The 17237-nt window shown below is 44.6% G+C and overlaps 1 protein-coding gene across 1 annotated transcript in view; it reads left to right on the forward strand.

Moving 5' to 3' along the window:
• The first annotated feature begins 10530 nt into the window (after window positions 1–10530).
• Window positions 10531–17237, forward strand: part of LOC122926691 (kinesin-like protein KIF18B) — an 81065-nt gene continuing 74358 nt past the window's right edge. The window contains exon 1 of the mRNA XM_044278154.1: window positions 10531–10661. The gene's annotated coding sequence lies outside the window, so the exon portion shown is untranslated. The remainder of the gene's footprint in view (window positions 10662–17237) is intronic.

A 17237-nucleotide genomic window follows, 5' to 3' on the forward strand; every position in this document is an offset into this window, starting at 1 on the left:
TTTAGACTCTTTCACCCCTATAAAAGAGAAGAGCAACCAGGTATCAGAATTTTAGAAACACATGAAGAAAAAGAAGCAGATATTTTACCAACTGGGGAACTCACAGTAGAAGTAGCCGAAGGTAGATCTGCATTTTCCATGTGACTTCCAGGGGCTTCAGGAGCAGACATGCTGTATCTCTGGGAGCAGGGAACAGTGAAGGCAGAAAAAGATTGAATCGCTTACTCCCAGAGCGGCGTCTGACGTTACCGGTGTGCGCGCGCCCGCGCTCCCCACGTGTTCCTAAGCTCCGCCCCCTCCAGCAATGTCGGGAACAGAGCGCAGACTGCGGCTCACATCTCCCGATCGGTGTGCAGCGTGCTCTTTTCCTCCGGTCTGCTTCCTCACAGACGGGTAGGAAGACCCAGCGGCATGGAGTGAAAAACTGGGCCGCGCTCTCAGGGACGATAATCAACTCCAATATTTTTCTCTGGCCAGCTTTAGTCACTAACGCAGGTGAAGGAGGAAAAAAATTACAACCTCCGTTCCTTAAAAGTTACCTGAAAACGATATAAGAACTCTTCACCTCCAATAGGGAGGTCTCTCTGTGAGGTGCCCCGTAGGGACAGGAAACACTGAAGGGTGAGAGTGGGTGGGGGCATTTAAACTCTGCCCCTACAGAGGTCAAGGGGTCAATCTCATGTGTAGCCTTCATTGTGGATAAAATGGAAATATACATTTAAACTTATAAATACTGACAAAGTTTCCATCAGTTCTATTGATGACGCATTATAAACATTCACAGATCTGGATTGGACATGCCAATATCTCTAATTCTGTTACAGTAACGATTAACATCAAATAAGAGCTCCACCTAATAATTTGGCAATTATCTCTGATACAGCTGGCAGAACATGCTGCCATCATTTGCTGTATTAAATACAAGATTCTATAACATCAGTATACTGTTCCCATATGGGAGCCTGTGTGTTTTTGAAGTGCTTCCAGAGCTGGAGATGTGTTCAGGTCACATCATAAATACAATAAATAGTCTCTATATCGACCTGAAAAGTTGGAGAAGACCCTTGTACAGAATGGCTTCCGTCATTTTGGCTCTTTGGAAAGCTCAAAACTGGACTAGAAGTGGCAGATTTATCGTAGTGGTTTATGCTGGATGATAAAATTGGTGCATCTTTAGATACTTTTGTCTAACTTTATACCACCTCTTGGTTGTCTTAGGGTACTTTCACACTTGCGTTAGAGGATCGTAACTGCCTGCCGAATCCGTCTGACAAATGCATTTAAATACCGTATCCATCTCTCTGGTGTCATCTGGAAAAACGGATCCGGCATTTATTTTTTTCGCATTTTTAAAGGTATGCGCATAACGGGAAACCGGATCCGTTTTTCTGGAACACTTGGTACTGGATCCGGTATTAATACATTTCAATGGAAATTAATGCTGGATCCAGCATTCCTGCAGGTGTTCCGCATACTGCAGTATTTTCTCCGGCCAAATACTGTAAGAGGGACTGAACTGAAGACATCCTGATGCATACTGAATGGAATGCTTTCCATTCAGAATGCATTAGGATAAAACCGAAGTGTTTTTTTTACGGTATTGAGCCCCTGTGACGGAACTCAATACCGGAAAACTTTAACGCTAGTGTGAAAGTACCCTTACTTGAGACTATTTTTTGCACAATGTGATGCATTGTAATCCATGACCCTTTCCACAAATTGACATCTCATTCCCTATGAGTCTTTAAAAACTGGCACATTATGACAATGAGGCCTTTTAGGGGTTTAAAAAATAAAATAAATACTCACCTCATCCACTTGACGAAGGACCTGCACTCAGCGTGATGATGTCACTACGCGCTCATGCTGGGAGCACGCGGTGAGATCATCACGCTGAGCACAGGACTTTCGGTAGGTCCTTTTCAATGAATAGAGGATTGACTGCTTCTGCGCATGCAAGTGGAAGAGGTGAGTATTGTTTTATCTATGTTAAAATGAAACATTACATCTGGGGGCCACTATGGGGGACATTATTACACATGGGGGACCACTATGGGGGGCATTATTACACATTGGGGCCACTATTAGGAGTATTATGACAGATGGGGACAACTATGGGGGGCATTATTACTGCTGGGAGCCATTATGAGGAACATAATGTGTACTGAGGGCACTGTAGAGGTTGGGATCTTTAGAAAAAAATAGAAGCCAATGAAATATATCTGATTTTCATTGCAATTTTTAACAGCCATGAAAAACAGATGCAAAACAGCCATTAAAAATGGACAGACGGACAGAAAATGGATGCACAAATGGTTGAAAAATGGCCATGAAACCTGACAGTGTGTCCGTTTTTAATGGATGTTTTTTTTGTGTGCATGTAGCCTAAGGCCCCATTCACACATGCGCAATTCTGCTCCGCATTTTGCGGAACGGAATTGCGGACCCATTCATTTCTATGGGGCCGCACAATGTGCGGCCAAAATCCGGAATTGCGGACCCGGAATTCCGATCCCGAAAAAAATTTGAACATGTCCTATTCTTGTCCGCAATAGCGGACAATATAGGCATATGCTCTTAGTGCTGGCAATGTGCGTCCGCGGATCCGCAAAACACACACGGATGTGTGAATGGACCCTAAGGCAGCACAAAGTATCCAAAACAAGTAACAAATCTTGCGCAAAATATGTACGCCATTTTTTGAACAAATTGAGACAGAATTCAGGTGAATTTAATATGATAAATATGCCCCACCATGTTTTTTGTGGCTATGTTTGGCATGTAAAAAACACCATGAATTTTATGATATTTTTACAAGCATTTTTTGGGTACTGTTTTACTTGTTCAGACATTTTTTTGCATTTGTTTTTTTTTTAGCTAACATCTGGCTGCACTTTTTTTTTTTTTAAAGAGGAACAACACAGCAAGAAACACATTAAATTAATGGTAACATTCAGGGGGAATTTTATCAATTCCTGCACAAATTCAGGCTTAAAGGGGTTATCCAACCCCTATAATGACCCCCCTAATGTCCAGGCCCCTCATATAGGTTATACTTACCTTGGCACTTGCGTCACTTCTGATTGCCGCACGGCCGCTGCTGCATCGCAGGTGAAGCTAGGGAGGCTGGTCACCGTCGCAGCCTGCTATTGGCTGCCCCCCCTGTCACCAGATGTTTTGATCTGTGCGACGGGGAAATGCAGCAGCGGCCGTGCGAGGATCAGGAGAGACGTGGGTGGAGGGGAGCAGTGTAAGTATAACCTATATGAAAGGACCAGGGGGAGTCATTATAGGGGTTAGATAACCCCTGGTAAGTTTTCATAATGACTGTGCTTATTTGTACAATCATAACTCTAAGGGCTCATGCACACAAACTTATTTTCTTTCCGCTTCCGTTCAGTTTTTTTGTGGACCGTATGTGAAACCATTCACTTCAATGGGTCCACAAAAACAAAGGAAGTTACTCCGTGTGCATTCAGTTTCCTTATTTCCGTTCCGCAAAAAAGTAGTGCACGTCGGATTATTGTCCGCAAATCACGGTCCGAGGCTCCATTCAAGTCAATGGGTCCGCAAAAGATATGGAACGCACACGGATTATAGCATGTCCTATTCTCGTCCATTTTGCGGACAATAGGCATTTTTACAATGGGTTGCCCGTTCCGCAAATTGTTAGGTAATTATTGATGATGAATTAGTCTAAAACATAAGTTATATTTATGGTAACAGGTATACCCCTTTAATGACAGCGAGGTTTACATCTTAGATACAGAGAAGGCACGCCCTGATGTCCCGGCGGGCGGTGATCGGAACAAATCATTGAGCAGGCACCTTGGGTCAATGCGCGGGGGGGCCCCGTGACCCCCCCCCCCTGTGTCGCCGATCGCCGCAGGTCAATTCAGACCTGCGGTTTGCGTCTTTTACTTGTTGCGGGTGGCGGCGGGCAGCAATGCCATCGGGTCCCCATGGGGCTGTAGGGGGGAACCAATGGCATGGAAGGCAGCATGATGCGTTCCTTAGGCATCGGCGCTTCCGTCCTGTGACGAGCCTGTGAGCTCCAGCCCCCTGGATCTCACAGGCCAGAAGCTGTACGAGTAATACACACTGTATTACTCATACAGCCAATGCATTCCAATACAGAAGTATTGGAATGAATTGTAAAGGGGATTAGACCCCCAAAAGTTGAAGTCCCAAAATGGGACAAAAAATAAAGTGAAAAAAAGTTGAAAAAAATAAAGTTTTCCCCCAAAAAATAAGTTTCAAGTAAGAATAAACCAAAACGTCATTTTCCCTAAATAAAGTAAAAAAAAAAAAAGGTAAAAATTAGAGGAAAAAAAATATACATATTAGGTATCACTGCGTCCGTATCGACCGGCTCTATAAACATATCACATGACTTAACCCCTCATATACACCGTAAAAAACAAACAAACAAAAAACTGTGCTAAATAAACTATTTTTTTCTCACCTCATCCCGCAAAAAATGAGCCCCTACCTAAGACAATCGTCCAAAAAATAAAAAAACTATGGCTCAGAATATGAAGACACCAAAACATTATTTTTTTGGTTTTAAAAAAGCTGTTATTGTGTAAAACGTACATTAAAAATAAAAATATACATATTAGGTATTTCCGCGTCCGTAATAACCTGCTGTATAAAAATATCACATAAACTAACCCCTCAGGTGAACACAGTAAAAAAAAAAAAAAAAAAAAAAGTGTAAAAAAGCCATTTTTTGTCACCTTACATCACAAAAAGTGTAATAGCAAGCGATCAAAAAGTCATATGCACCCCAAAATAGTGCCAATCAAACCGTCATCTCATACCGCAAAAAATAAGATCCTGCCTAAGATAATCGCCCAAAAACTGAAAAAAATATGGCTCTCAGACTATGGAGACACTAAAACATGATTTCTTTTGTTTAAAAAATGAAATCATTGTGTAACACTTACATAAATAAAAAAAAGTATACATATTAGGTATTGACGCATCCGTGACAACCTGGTCTATAAAAATACCACATGATCCAACTTGTCAGATGAATGTTGTAAATAACAAAAAATAAAAACGGTGCCAAAACAGCTATTTCTTGTTACCTTGCCTCATAAAAAGTGTAATATAGAGCAACCAAAAATCATATGTACCCTAAAATAGTACCAACAAAACTGCCACCCTATCCCGTAGTTTCTAAAATGGGGTCACTTTTTTGGAGTTTCTACTCTAGGGGTGCATCAGGGGGGCTTCAAATGGGACATGGTGTCAAAAAACCAGTCCAGCAAAATCTGCCTTCCAAAAACCGTATGGCATTTCTTTCCTTCTGCGCCCTGCCATGTGCCTGTACAGCAGTTTACGACCACATATGGGGTGTTTCTGTAAACGACAGAATCAGGGCCATAAATATTGAGTTTTGTTTGGCTGTTAATCCTTGCTTTGTAACTGGAAAAAAATTATTAAAATGGAAAATCTGCCAAAAAAGTAAAATTTTGAAATTGTATCTCTATTTTCTATTAATTCTTTATAAACACCTAAAGGGTTAACAAAATTTATAAAAATCAGTTTTGAATACCTTGAGGGGTGTAGTTTCTAAAATAAGGTCACTTTTTGGGAGTTTATACTCTAGGGGTGCATCAGGGGGGCTTTAAATGGGATATGTTGTCAAATATTCAGTCCAGCAAAAGCTGCCTTCCAAAAACCGTATGGCATTCCTTTCCTTCTGCGCCCTGCCGTGTGCCCGTACAGTGGTTTATGACCACATATGGGGTGTTTCTGTAAACTACAGAATCAGAGCCATAAATATTGAGTTTTATTTGGCTGTTAACCCTTGCTTTGTAACTGGATTTTGTTTAATTAAAATGGAAAATCTGCCAAAAAAATAAAATTTTGAAATTGTATCTCTATTTTCCATCAATTCTTGTAAAATAAGTTTTGAATACCTTGAGGGGTGTAGTTTCTAGAATGGGGTCATTTTTGGGTGGTTTCTATTATGTAAGCCTCACAAAGTGACTTCAGACCTGAAATAGTCCCTAAAAAATTTTTTTTTCAACATTTCTGAAAAATTTCAAGATTTGCTTCTAAACTTCTAAGCCTTGTAATGTCCCCAAAAACTAAAATGTCATTCCCAAAATGATCCAAACATGAAGTAGACATATGGGGAATGTGAAGTAATAACCATTTTTTTTTTAGGTATTACTATGTATTCTAGAAGTAGACAAATTGAAACTTGGAAATTTGCAAATTTTTCCCAAATTTTGGTAAATTTGGTATTTTTTTATAAATAAAAATGATTTTTTTTTAACTTCATTTTACCAATGTCATGAAGTACAATATGTGACGAAAAAACAATCTCAGAATGGCCTGGATAATTCAAAGCGTTTTAAAGTTATCACCACATAAAGTGACACTGGTCAGTATTGCAAATAATGGCCTGGTTCTTAAGGTGAAAATGAGCCCAGTCCCTAAGGAGTTAAGGTGGAGAAACCATGCTTCAGTAGAGGTGGAGGGGTGCAAAATCTATTATCTGCCACTTACAATGCAGCCCTAACACCTCTCCCAAGGAAGTTTACTCACACCTAAGAGGCTGAGTCATGCAAATGCAATCAATATCATACCTCCATGACTGAAGCACGAGTCAACGGTATTTATTCCGGGAGAAAGCTGAACCCATTGAGAAAGCCAGCCAATGACAAGTGAAACGTCTTCAAATAAAAAAAATATAAATAAAAAAAGGTATATATACACAAGTCCAGTTGCTCTGACTTATTACTACCGATATACCTGTTCCACTTTTTCTGACAGAAGTCAGCTAAAATCTGAAATCTTGGGCGTTGTGCTTTGCATACTGCATTGCATGGGAGTGATAAACGCACACGCACTCTGAAGCTGGGGGAGGCAGGGGGACCTGTAGTAGGTTTTGCTATGGGGCGCTATGAGATCTCGGCGGGACAGTCCCGGATTTCAGTGGCTGTCCAGCAGTCCCGATACGGGGGAGGTATATCCTGCTTTCTGGCAGTTATCTTGGCTTTCATAGGAAGCTGAGATAGCTGTCTGTAATGATGAAGCAGAGAGCTGTCCATCCGCTCTCTGCTTCATCATTCCTCCCCCCTGCTGACGCTCTACATTGCAGGTCTGGGTAGGGGGCGGGGCGGGAGCTCTGTGCATCCTGCTTCTGCTGGGGAAGGAGGTGAGTATGGGGAGTTTTTTTTTTTTTTACAGCCTATGAAGGGGGCATTTTACTGGGTATATTATTGTCAGGGGGCACTTTACTGGGCATATTACTGTAAGGGGGCTCCTATCTGGCCATAACTACTTAGAGGGGGCAACTATCTGGCCATAACTACTGAGAGGGGGCAACTATCTGGCCATAACTACTGAGAGGGGGCAACTATCTGGCCATAACTACTGAGAGGGGGCAACTATCTGGCCATAACTACTGAGAGGGGGCAACTATCTGGCTGAAACTATTAACTAAGAAAATGCTGTGAAGGTTTGCATCTATCATACTAGAAACATTTGACTATTTAATCAGGCATCTCAAACTGCCGCCCTCCAGCTGTTGCGCACAACTGTTGGCCGTAGCGTGGCCACCACAGTGCGCTCCATAAGTGAGCAATAGTTAGCTCAGGTGATCAGCAGAGGACTAGTAGGTGTGTGTGAATGGATGTGTGAGTCGAGTGTGCCCTATAATTTAGCACCCTCATTTCAGTGGGAGCTACACAATGAAAAGTTCACACTTTTTACTTACACCAAAAAGAAAAGAAAAAAAAAAGGGGGGGTCAAAGGACGTGATGGGTATGTGGTTCCCCACTGTTTGATAAAGATAAAGAGACAGACAGCTAGTTTAAACTGACATTTTAATTAGTGGTTTTAAATGAAGTTTTATTTGTTTTTCTTTTACTTTTGGAGCTCTATCACCTAAATAGTTAAATAGGGCACCTATATGGCCATAACTACTGTGAGGGGGCACATATCTAACTACTGTGAAGGTGTCACACTCTAGTGTGGGAGGGAAACCACCACACCTAACATAGAAGGGAAAGTGAAAAGGAAATAAGGCCTGAAAACTAAGGAAGGAAGATATACACCTCCTAGTGAAAACCCTAACCAAAGCCCTGACTGACTACCGGTATGAACAGACCCCAGAGGTAGGCGAGTTCATACAAAAGGTATACCTAAAGAACGATCTAACCCTAAGGGACCCTGGTACTAATGACAGGAATGAGACAGGAGCGCACGGCGTCATCGGTTGCTATGACGCCGTGCGCTCCCTGCTGCCGCCACAGTACAGTAATACACTGGTATAGATCATACCAGTGCATTACTGTACTGCGGCGGCAGCAGGGAGCGCACGGCGTCATAGCAACCCATGACGCCGTGCGCTCCTGAACTCAGCAGGAATCCAGGCCGCGGTTCCACGGACTGCTGACGGCCGTGGGCATTCGGCCTTATATACAGGTTCCATGGGTGCAGCAGAGAGGCCACACCCATGGAGCAGACAGAGGATTAACTCCTAATAGGCACACAGGGGAGTTAACCCATAAAGAACCACAAACACACAGGAACGGAGCTGCAGCGAGAGCATAGACAGAAGGTCACAGCCAGAGGTAACGACTGTGACAAGGAGTCTCCCTAAGGCCTAATACAAAGCAACACACAGAAAATCCAAAATACAAAGGGAAAGGTAACACCTAACTTCCAAGAAGCTATGGCAGCACCAGGAACTCAGCTGAGATCCAAACACCAGCTATCCACAGGTCCATCTGAAGCTATAAACCGCACAGCATTGTGGGAGAAGCAACTATAAATAGGAAAATGTAAATAGGAAAATGTCACGGGGTAGCATCATGGGTATAAAGATAGAGCGGAGGTGCACCCCCTCAGCTGCCACCCGGTCCCCTGTCCCTGCCTACTTGCACCACCCGCCCTAGGTGACGGGGCGCAATTGAGCGATAGTCCCTGACCTGAGTAAGTGCAAGCAGAGAGATAGCAGGGAAGCGGACAGCCAATGAGAGGTAGCACTCGAGCGGACAGAGAGGTGGAACAAGCAAGGTACGACCAAAAACGGAAGGGCGAGGCAGGTCAACAAGCCGGGGTCAGTCCAGGAGGTCACGTCAGTACGAGGCAAAGACAAAATCCAAAAGCAAGCCGAGGTCAAAATCCGAGAGGTAGCGTCAAGGTTCAGGGAGCAGGCAGAAGAGGTGTCAGGAAGCAGATCAAGGGTCAAATTCAAAGGTAAGCTAAATAACAATAATAATACACAGCCTAAGGGACCAAAATCACAGGCAACCTATAGCCAGCAGGTTGCCTGTATTTATAGTAGGGAGTGAGGGTCATGTGACGTGGCCAGCGTCACATGACCGACAGGCAAGTCGAGCACCGAGTGATCAGCTCGGCGCTCAAGGCAGACCTAGGAGCAGAGAGCCTCCCAGCTAGCAAAGCCGCCCTGGGAACGAGGTTCTCGAAGCTAAGCAGCAGGTCTGCGGCTGATGGGAGACCGAGTGCGCCTTCAGCGCCCCGTTACAGTAAACATATCAAACCAAATGTTGCCAATCTCAAAGATCTCCTGCCACTCACTGTTGTGGGGACATCGGTATGTCTGTGACAGAAGAGGCACATATCTGGGTATAACTACTGTAAGGGAGCACATATCTGGGCATAATTACTGTGAGGGGGCAGATATCTGGGTATAACTACTGTGAGAGGGAAGATATCTGGGCATAATTACTGTGAGGGGGCACATATCTGGGCATAATTACGGTACTGTAAGAGGGCACATATCTGGGTATAACTACGGTGAGGGGGCACATATCTGGGCATAACTACTGTGAAGGGGCACATATCTGGGTAAAACTACTGTGAGGGGCACAAATCTGGGCATAACTACTGTGAGGGGGCACCAATAGGGGCATCGCTACTATAAGTGGCACATATCTGGGTGTAACTACTGTTAATGGGGGCACATATCTGGGCATAACTACTGAGGGGGCACATATCTGGGCATTGCTACTATGAGAGCCACATATCTGGGCATAACTACTGTGTGGTGGCATAAGATGAATAATTACTATGTGAGAGAATTTAGGGGACTGGGTGTTTAGTTATGTTAGAGGCATGGCCTAGTCAGTGCATAAAAACTTTGAGCGCCGCACATGATGTCCCTCTTCCTCCTTTTCAAAAGCTGGGAGGTATGAGAAATTCGTATTTCACGCCAACCCTGCCAGCCAAGCTTTTCTCTTCAAATTGCTAAACGTTTTTAAAAACGTTGTAGTCTTATGACCGTCATAGGAAGGCACCAATAATATATAAGGACTCCCAATGGCTGGCGTAACTCTGCATGATGTATACAAGACACTAGACTGCACTGACTCTACACGGCGCTGCCTCCAACTTCCGCCGCAATTCAAACATACTTCCTAAACAGAGAGACTACAACTCCCGACACACACCGCGCGCCGTTTAATGACGTCACCTACTCGCCAATCAGCGTAGAGGACCGCACCCTCCAATCAGCGTCCGCGTCCGGAAGAGCCCGCTTGATTTGAACTTAGTCTGGCGGAAGTGTGTAGACATTGGAGAGATGGGGGCGGGGCCGGCATTAAGAAATAATCTTAAAAATATGGAAGATTGATGGAAATTGGAGACGTTATCAGGAACCGTATTTATACTAGGTGAGTGGTCACGTGATGGGTGCTGTGCTCAGTGAGCGGGCGGTGGGCTCGCTGGCGGTTCTGCCAGGGAATGCCCTCTAACACCCAAGTCATGGCACAGCCTTTGCTGACCTAGGTGGCTCTGGGAATTGCTGTAATACGTTTACTCTATTGCTCTGGTTTGGTAAAATGGCAGCATTTCTATATTCAGATTAGGTTTGTGCTCCTATGTAAATGAAAGGGGTTCCATACATTAGTAAGACCTGGTATTAGCTGTGTCTACAGGATACATGCCATTTGCAGTGAGACAACCCCTTTAAAGGGGTTGTCCGGGCTTTTACTATTGATGACCTGTCCTCAGGATAGGTCACCGATGTCAGATCGGCGGAGGTCCGACACCCGGCACCCCCACCGATCAGCTGTGTGAGGAGGCGGCGCGTCTCCCTTGTCCACTGCGGTATGCCTATAGGACAGCTGCACTGTGCGTGCCGTCTCCTCATACAGCTGATCCGTGGGGGTGCTGGGTGTCGATCTGATATTGATGACCTATTCTGGGGACAGGTCATCAATAGTAAAAGCCCTGCCAACCCCTTTAACGAACAGCACTTCTCTACCCACAGGATGGGCCATAAAGACACGCTGAGCAGATAGTTCTTGGGAAGGAAGCGTTCTTTCCTGATAACTGCATGCTTGTCAGTGGAGGTGAAAAGCTACATTTCCATGCAGTGCTCTCCTCCACTGTATAGGGATGAGTGATGGCTGCTGCTATCTCTCGTCCTCATACACAACCATTGCTTCTGGCAGCAGATCCCTGTTCACACAGTACAATCTGCTGCCCGGAAACGATGATTGAGCTGTCTGCATGAAAGATGAATTCACCCAATAAACCAGCGTTTCGCTCCTTCGTTGGGTGATCGACAGCACCCTTATATGGGCAGAGTAGTCATTTTCGTTCTCAATAATCTGCCCCACAATTGGGCTGTGTAAACCCGCCATAAGTGTCTGATTAGCGGTGGTCCAACAGCCCCGGCCCCTACTGCTCACCAGAATAGGGTTCCCGTGAATAAACAGTGGTAAGATGTCTACTGCCGCTATAGTCCGCTCTATGAGACTGCCGGAGATAGCGCTCGCCTGTCTCTGACAGTCTCATGGTGATAAATAAATAAAGCGTTGGCAGACACTGCTCTATTCAGATAGGGACACAGGACTCGCGTTCTCATGATCATCAGGAACTCCAGCAGTCAGACCCGCCAGACACTTGTCACCTATCCCGTATGTAGGGGAGAAGTGTTGTTCATGAGAAAACCATGGGTAATGTTGTCGAGTCACATGACCGTGGCAATGTGACCATTGCACAGAGCTGTGATTGGCTATAGGAATCATGTGACGTGTGTTAAAGGTATATAAATTTTTATTTTTTTTTACACTGATGAGCTATCCACTAGGTAGGTCATTAGTATCTTCTTTTTGCTTTTCCTAGGCCAGTGACGTCACATTGAAGCAGCGCTCCTGTTCTCAAAACAGCTGATTGGTGGGGGTCGAGGGTGTTGGACCCCCACTGATCAGATACTGATGACCTATCCAGAGAATAAGCCACTAGCGAAAACCCTTTTTAAGTGTTAGAACACGGTACCCCAAGAACGGGAGTCCAGAAGTGGTGTTGAACTGCCCAGTGAAAGTGGAGCGGTAGTGCGCCTGTGCGTCTTTTATGAATTCAGTAGTATGGCTCTGCTGTGACCCCTGTACTCAGCAGTCCCATCAAAGTGAATAGAGCAGAGGATGCACTACCACTGCATTCTCATGGGGCAGTTCCGCGGCTCTTCCGGACTCCCATTCTCATCATCACTAGCAGTCCCAGAGGTTGGACCCCCAGTGATCAAGCAGCTATCCCCTGTCCAGTGGATAGGGAATGTGTTATTCGGGATTAGATAAACATGGCTGCATTCTTCCAAAAACAGCACTACACCTGTACACTCGTACATAGGTGGTATCTGGTATTGCAGCTGGGCTCCGTTGGCTACACAACCTGTGGATTTGGAAGAAAGCAGCCATGATTTTCTCGTCCTGGAGAACACCTTTAAGCATCGATTCCTGACATTCTAAACAGCTGAGCAGCATGGCATCTTTCCTGGCAAGACCATGCGTGGCACTTGTTTGAGTGCTCATTCAGGTCAATGGATCTAAACGGCAGTACCTTTTTTGAATTTTCAAATGATCAGTGAGATCAATGGCTGTCTCTGGATTGACACGTGTGATAGTTTGTTTAAAATAAAACGTAACATTTATTGTATTAAATAATAAAATACTTCACACAAGACTGACAATTAAAATTCTCAGCTCAGCTTGTAATCTGTGTGGTGTTTTTGTATTTGTATAATTCACAGATAGTGATTTTAGCGTCTTGGGGTACAAATGGAGGTGCTACTAACTGTCTGATATTATATATATTTGCTCTGCTTGGCTGCTTTATATTTAGCGGCCCCTGCAGGTGCTTGCTGTTACCAGCTCTGTTATTCCACCATCTGTGGTCTGTCACAGAAGTTGGTGCGCTCTCGCTCCTATCTATTACTGACAGTTGCTAATACACTGTGATCCTAGATGTCCCCTATCTGACTGCTTTACTGTTGCTCCTTGTCATAGAGGCATTACAAGCTGACGCTGTCTAAAATACACGCTTTACAGGACTCTGCCCCCCGACATGTTTCGCCAATTTAACTTGGCGTCTTCAGGGGAACCGGCAGACTGCTGAAACGGCAGTACCTGACACAGCTGTATGGATGAGAGAGGTGCTGTGCAGGGGACAGACTGCCACCATTCACACATGGATGGCGTCTGCTGGGGAAAAGATGCCAGTCTTATACGCTTGAAAGGCAGGTAGGTTCACACAACTTGATTAAACTGTGAGCTATGGCCTGAAAGTTATACGGTAAGTATAGTAAAGATCGCAGTGATGTTGTTTAATATATTACCCGCTGGCCTCCGTGGGGCGCTGCTGCAGCTTTGTGCTGTTTGCTTTTCATCACCTGCCCATTTATTTCCCTTTGTAAGCAGGTGCTGGTCGGTTAGTTTTGCCAGACTCGGGGCCGGTCCTGAATATACAGGTGAAACTCGAAAAATTAGAATATCTTGCAAAAGTCCATTTATTTCAGTAATGCAAATTAAAAGGAATTGCATTAATGCAGCTTAAAATTAGAATTTTGTGTAAGGGTTTAATATTCTAGGCTCAAAGTGTCACACTCTAGTCAGCTAATTAATCCATATCTCCTGAGCAAAGGGGACCTCAAAATTGTGACTTTGGGGTTTCATAAACTGTAAACCATAATCATCCAATTTATAACAAATAAAGGCTTGAAATATCTTGCTTTGCATATAATGAGTCTCTCATGTGTTAGTTTCACCTTTTAAGTTGCATTACTGAAATAAATGAACTTTGCACAATATTCTAATTTTTCAAGTTTCACCTGTATATATTGGGCTCTGTTCACATCTGTGCCATACTGTAGATACCAGTGTGCCCGATGGACCTCACTGACTGGAATATGGGCCATCATAGTACTATTCTTGTGTTTGAAGAGTGCCGCATGCAGATCTATTCCTCCCATCAAGTTTGGCAAAAAAAAGGGCCTTAAAGACTACGTACACCTTTTTGGAACAATTTTATTTATTATTGCATTGCACTAATTTTGAGCTAAAAATATTTTTTTTTTCAATTGGGCTTTATGAAAAATGTGGAACCCTTTTTTTTGTACATGGCTCAGATGCTGTAGTAAGAGCCTTTGGATTTTCTGCCTTTTCCGTCACCTGAGGGAGCAGACAGACTCCTTATCTCTGACCTGAACACTCACTATAGCTCAGTTCTTATCTCGCTGATAAGAATATGGCTTAAATAAGTGTTTATTACCTCTTGGTAGTTTAGGCTACTTTCACACTCGTGTTTGGTACGGATCCGTTATGGATCTGCACAGACGGATCCGTTCAGGTAATACAAACGTCTGCATCCGTTCAGAACGGATCCGTTTGTATTATCTTTAAAGGGGTTTTCCCATCTCAGGCAATAGGGACATATTGCTAGGATATGCCCCCATTGTCTGATAGGTGCCGGTCCCACCACTGGGACCCGCACCTACAATGAGAACGGAGTCGGGAAATGAACAGAGGGCACATGCGCAGCCGCCCTCCATTCATTTCTATGGGCCGCCTAAAATAGCAGAGTGCTGGCTCGTGGCCCATGCTCCTATTCACTTCTATGGGAGCAGCGCTTGGTTGTGGACGGACCCCGAAATCCGGGGTCCTCCAGCCACAGCGCTCCCTGCTTCGTTCTCGTTGTAGGTGCATTTCCCAGCGGTCGGCCCCGCACCTATCAGTCAATGGGGGCATATCCTAGCAATATGCTCCTATTGTATAAGATGGGAATACTCCTTTTAACATAGCCAAGGCGGCTCCGTCTTGAATACCATTGAAAGTCAATGGAGGACGGATCCGTTTTCTATTGTGCTAGATTGTGTCATAGGAAACTGATCCGTCCCCATTGACTTACATTGTAAGTCAGAACGGATCCGTTTGGCTCAGTTTCGTCAAGCGGACAGCAAAATGCTGCAGGCAGTGTTTTAGTGTCCGCCTCCAGAGCGGAATGGTGACTGAACGGAGGAAAACGGATGCATTCTGAGCGGATCCTTATCCATTCAGAATGCATTAGGGCAAAACTGATCCATTTTGCACCGCTTGTAAGAGACCTGAACGGATCTCGCAAACGGAAAGCCAAAACACCAGTGTGAAAGTAGCCTTAGAGATAAGGTTTATAAGATAACACAGTGTAAGTAAAAAGTTAACCCTTTGTGACAGAACGGCTCAATATTTTTAATAAAGGCCAACTGAAAATAGGATTTTTAGCCCAAAATGAGTAAAACAAATGCAATCATAAACCATATTACAAGTTTTTATTCTCTGCCAGTTGTTTTAAAAACCACAAATCCTGGAAAACCACCTGTCGCCTCTCCTGACATGTCTGTTTTAATAACTTTATGCATTCCCCATGTAATAACTATTCTGGAACATCTATTCTTATGGCTCTGTTGTGCTATTCCTCTATTATTCCTTGTAGAAGTTCTGAATGCATTTTTAGCAATTTGTAATAAAGGTCCAAATGGGTGTTTTCATTTGGGGACGTGTCCCTGTACAGTCTGACACTAGCAGCACTGATTGAATATTGTCAGACTGTGCAGGCCCCCCCCCCCCCCCCCCCCCCCCAACTGCTATCACCCATCTGGACCTTTATTGCAGACTGCTGGCAATTCATTCATACACTACTTGCAGGAATAACAGAGGCAGGCTCGGACTGGCCCATCAGGGAGGCGGGGGAGATTCCTCGATGGGTCCCCAGTCTCCTGTGCCCAAGATAAAATGGAGGAGTAATTATTTCTCCTTTCTCAGGAGAGATAATTATTGTAACTCCAGGATCCCCACTATTACCCTGCCTCAGGTGACCCTAATGTCTCTGCTTCAGTTATGACCCTCCGTTTGTGCCCTTTGCTCACGTTGCTCCTCTAGCACCTTTGCTTGGGCTTTGCTAAAGGTTGGGACCTGCAAAGGGGGTTGGACTTATGCCCGAAAAAATTCTGCACAGTGCGTCATATTCTCCAGTATTGACACGTATGGTTTGCATAGCGGCAGTGATGATCCATATTTAGTGGCATCACTGCTGCCATGTACAGAGATATAGTGGTGGTGGAGTAATGGAGGATTTAAAGGGGTTGTGCAGGTTTTCAAGTTATCCTCTCCACACCATAGGGCATAACTATATGATTAGTGGGGTCCAATTCTGCAACCACCACTGTTCCCAGGAACGGGTCCTGTTCCCCCTTGTTATGGTGTGACAGGCCCTGCTGCTCCATTCATTCTCTTTGGGACCACTGGAATTTTCTAGCGTTGGCATGGATGTGGCAGGCTGTTCCCCCGCCGGAACATCCTGCCGGACCCTGTTACTGCAAGTGTGAAAGTAACCTAAATTCTGCCACGTGTGTTTGTGCATTTTGCTGTAAGTGTCTGCCATCATACTTCATCTTTCATATTTCTGTTATCACTGTAAGGGCTCGTGAACACGGGCGAGTATTCTGTGCGGGTGCAATGCATGATGTGAACGCATTGCACCCGCACTGAATCTGGACCCATTCACTTCTATGGGGCTGTGCACATGAGCGGTGATTTTTCACGCATCACTTGTGCGTTGCGTGAAAATCGCAGCATGTTCTATATTGTGCGTTTTCCACGCAACGCAGGCCCCATAGAAGTCAATGGGGCTGCGTGAAAATCGCAAGCAAGTGCGGATGCGGTGCGATTTTCACGCACGGTTGCTAGGAGACGATCGGGATGGAGACCCGATCATTTTATTATTTAACCATGTTATAAGGGAAAGTAATAGCATTCTGAATACAGAATGCATAGTACAATAGTGCTGGAGGGGTTAAAAAACAAAACAAAAAAAAACCCATTTAACTCACCTTAATCCACTTGCTCGCGCAGCCGGCATCGCTTTTGTCTCTTTCTTTGCTGATTGCAGTCAAAGGACCTGTGGTGACGTCACTACGGTCATCACATGGT

The sequence above is a fragment of the Bufo gargarizans genome, chromosome 2 (genome assembly GCF_014858855.1).
Source record: "Bufo gargarizans isolate SCDJY-AF-19 chromosome 2, ASM1485885v1, whole genome shotgun sequence".
In the NCBI taxonomy this organism is placed as follows: domain Eukaryota; kingdom Metazoa; phylum Chordata; class Amphibia; order Anura; family Bufonidae; genus Bufo; species Bufo gargarizans.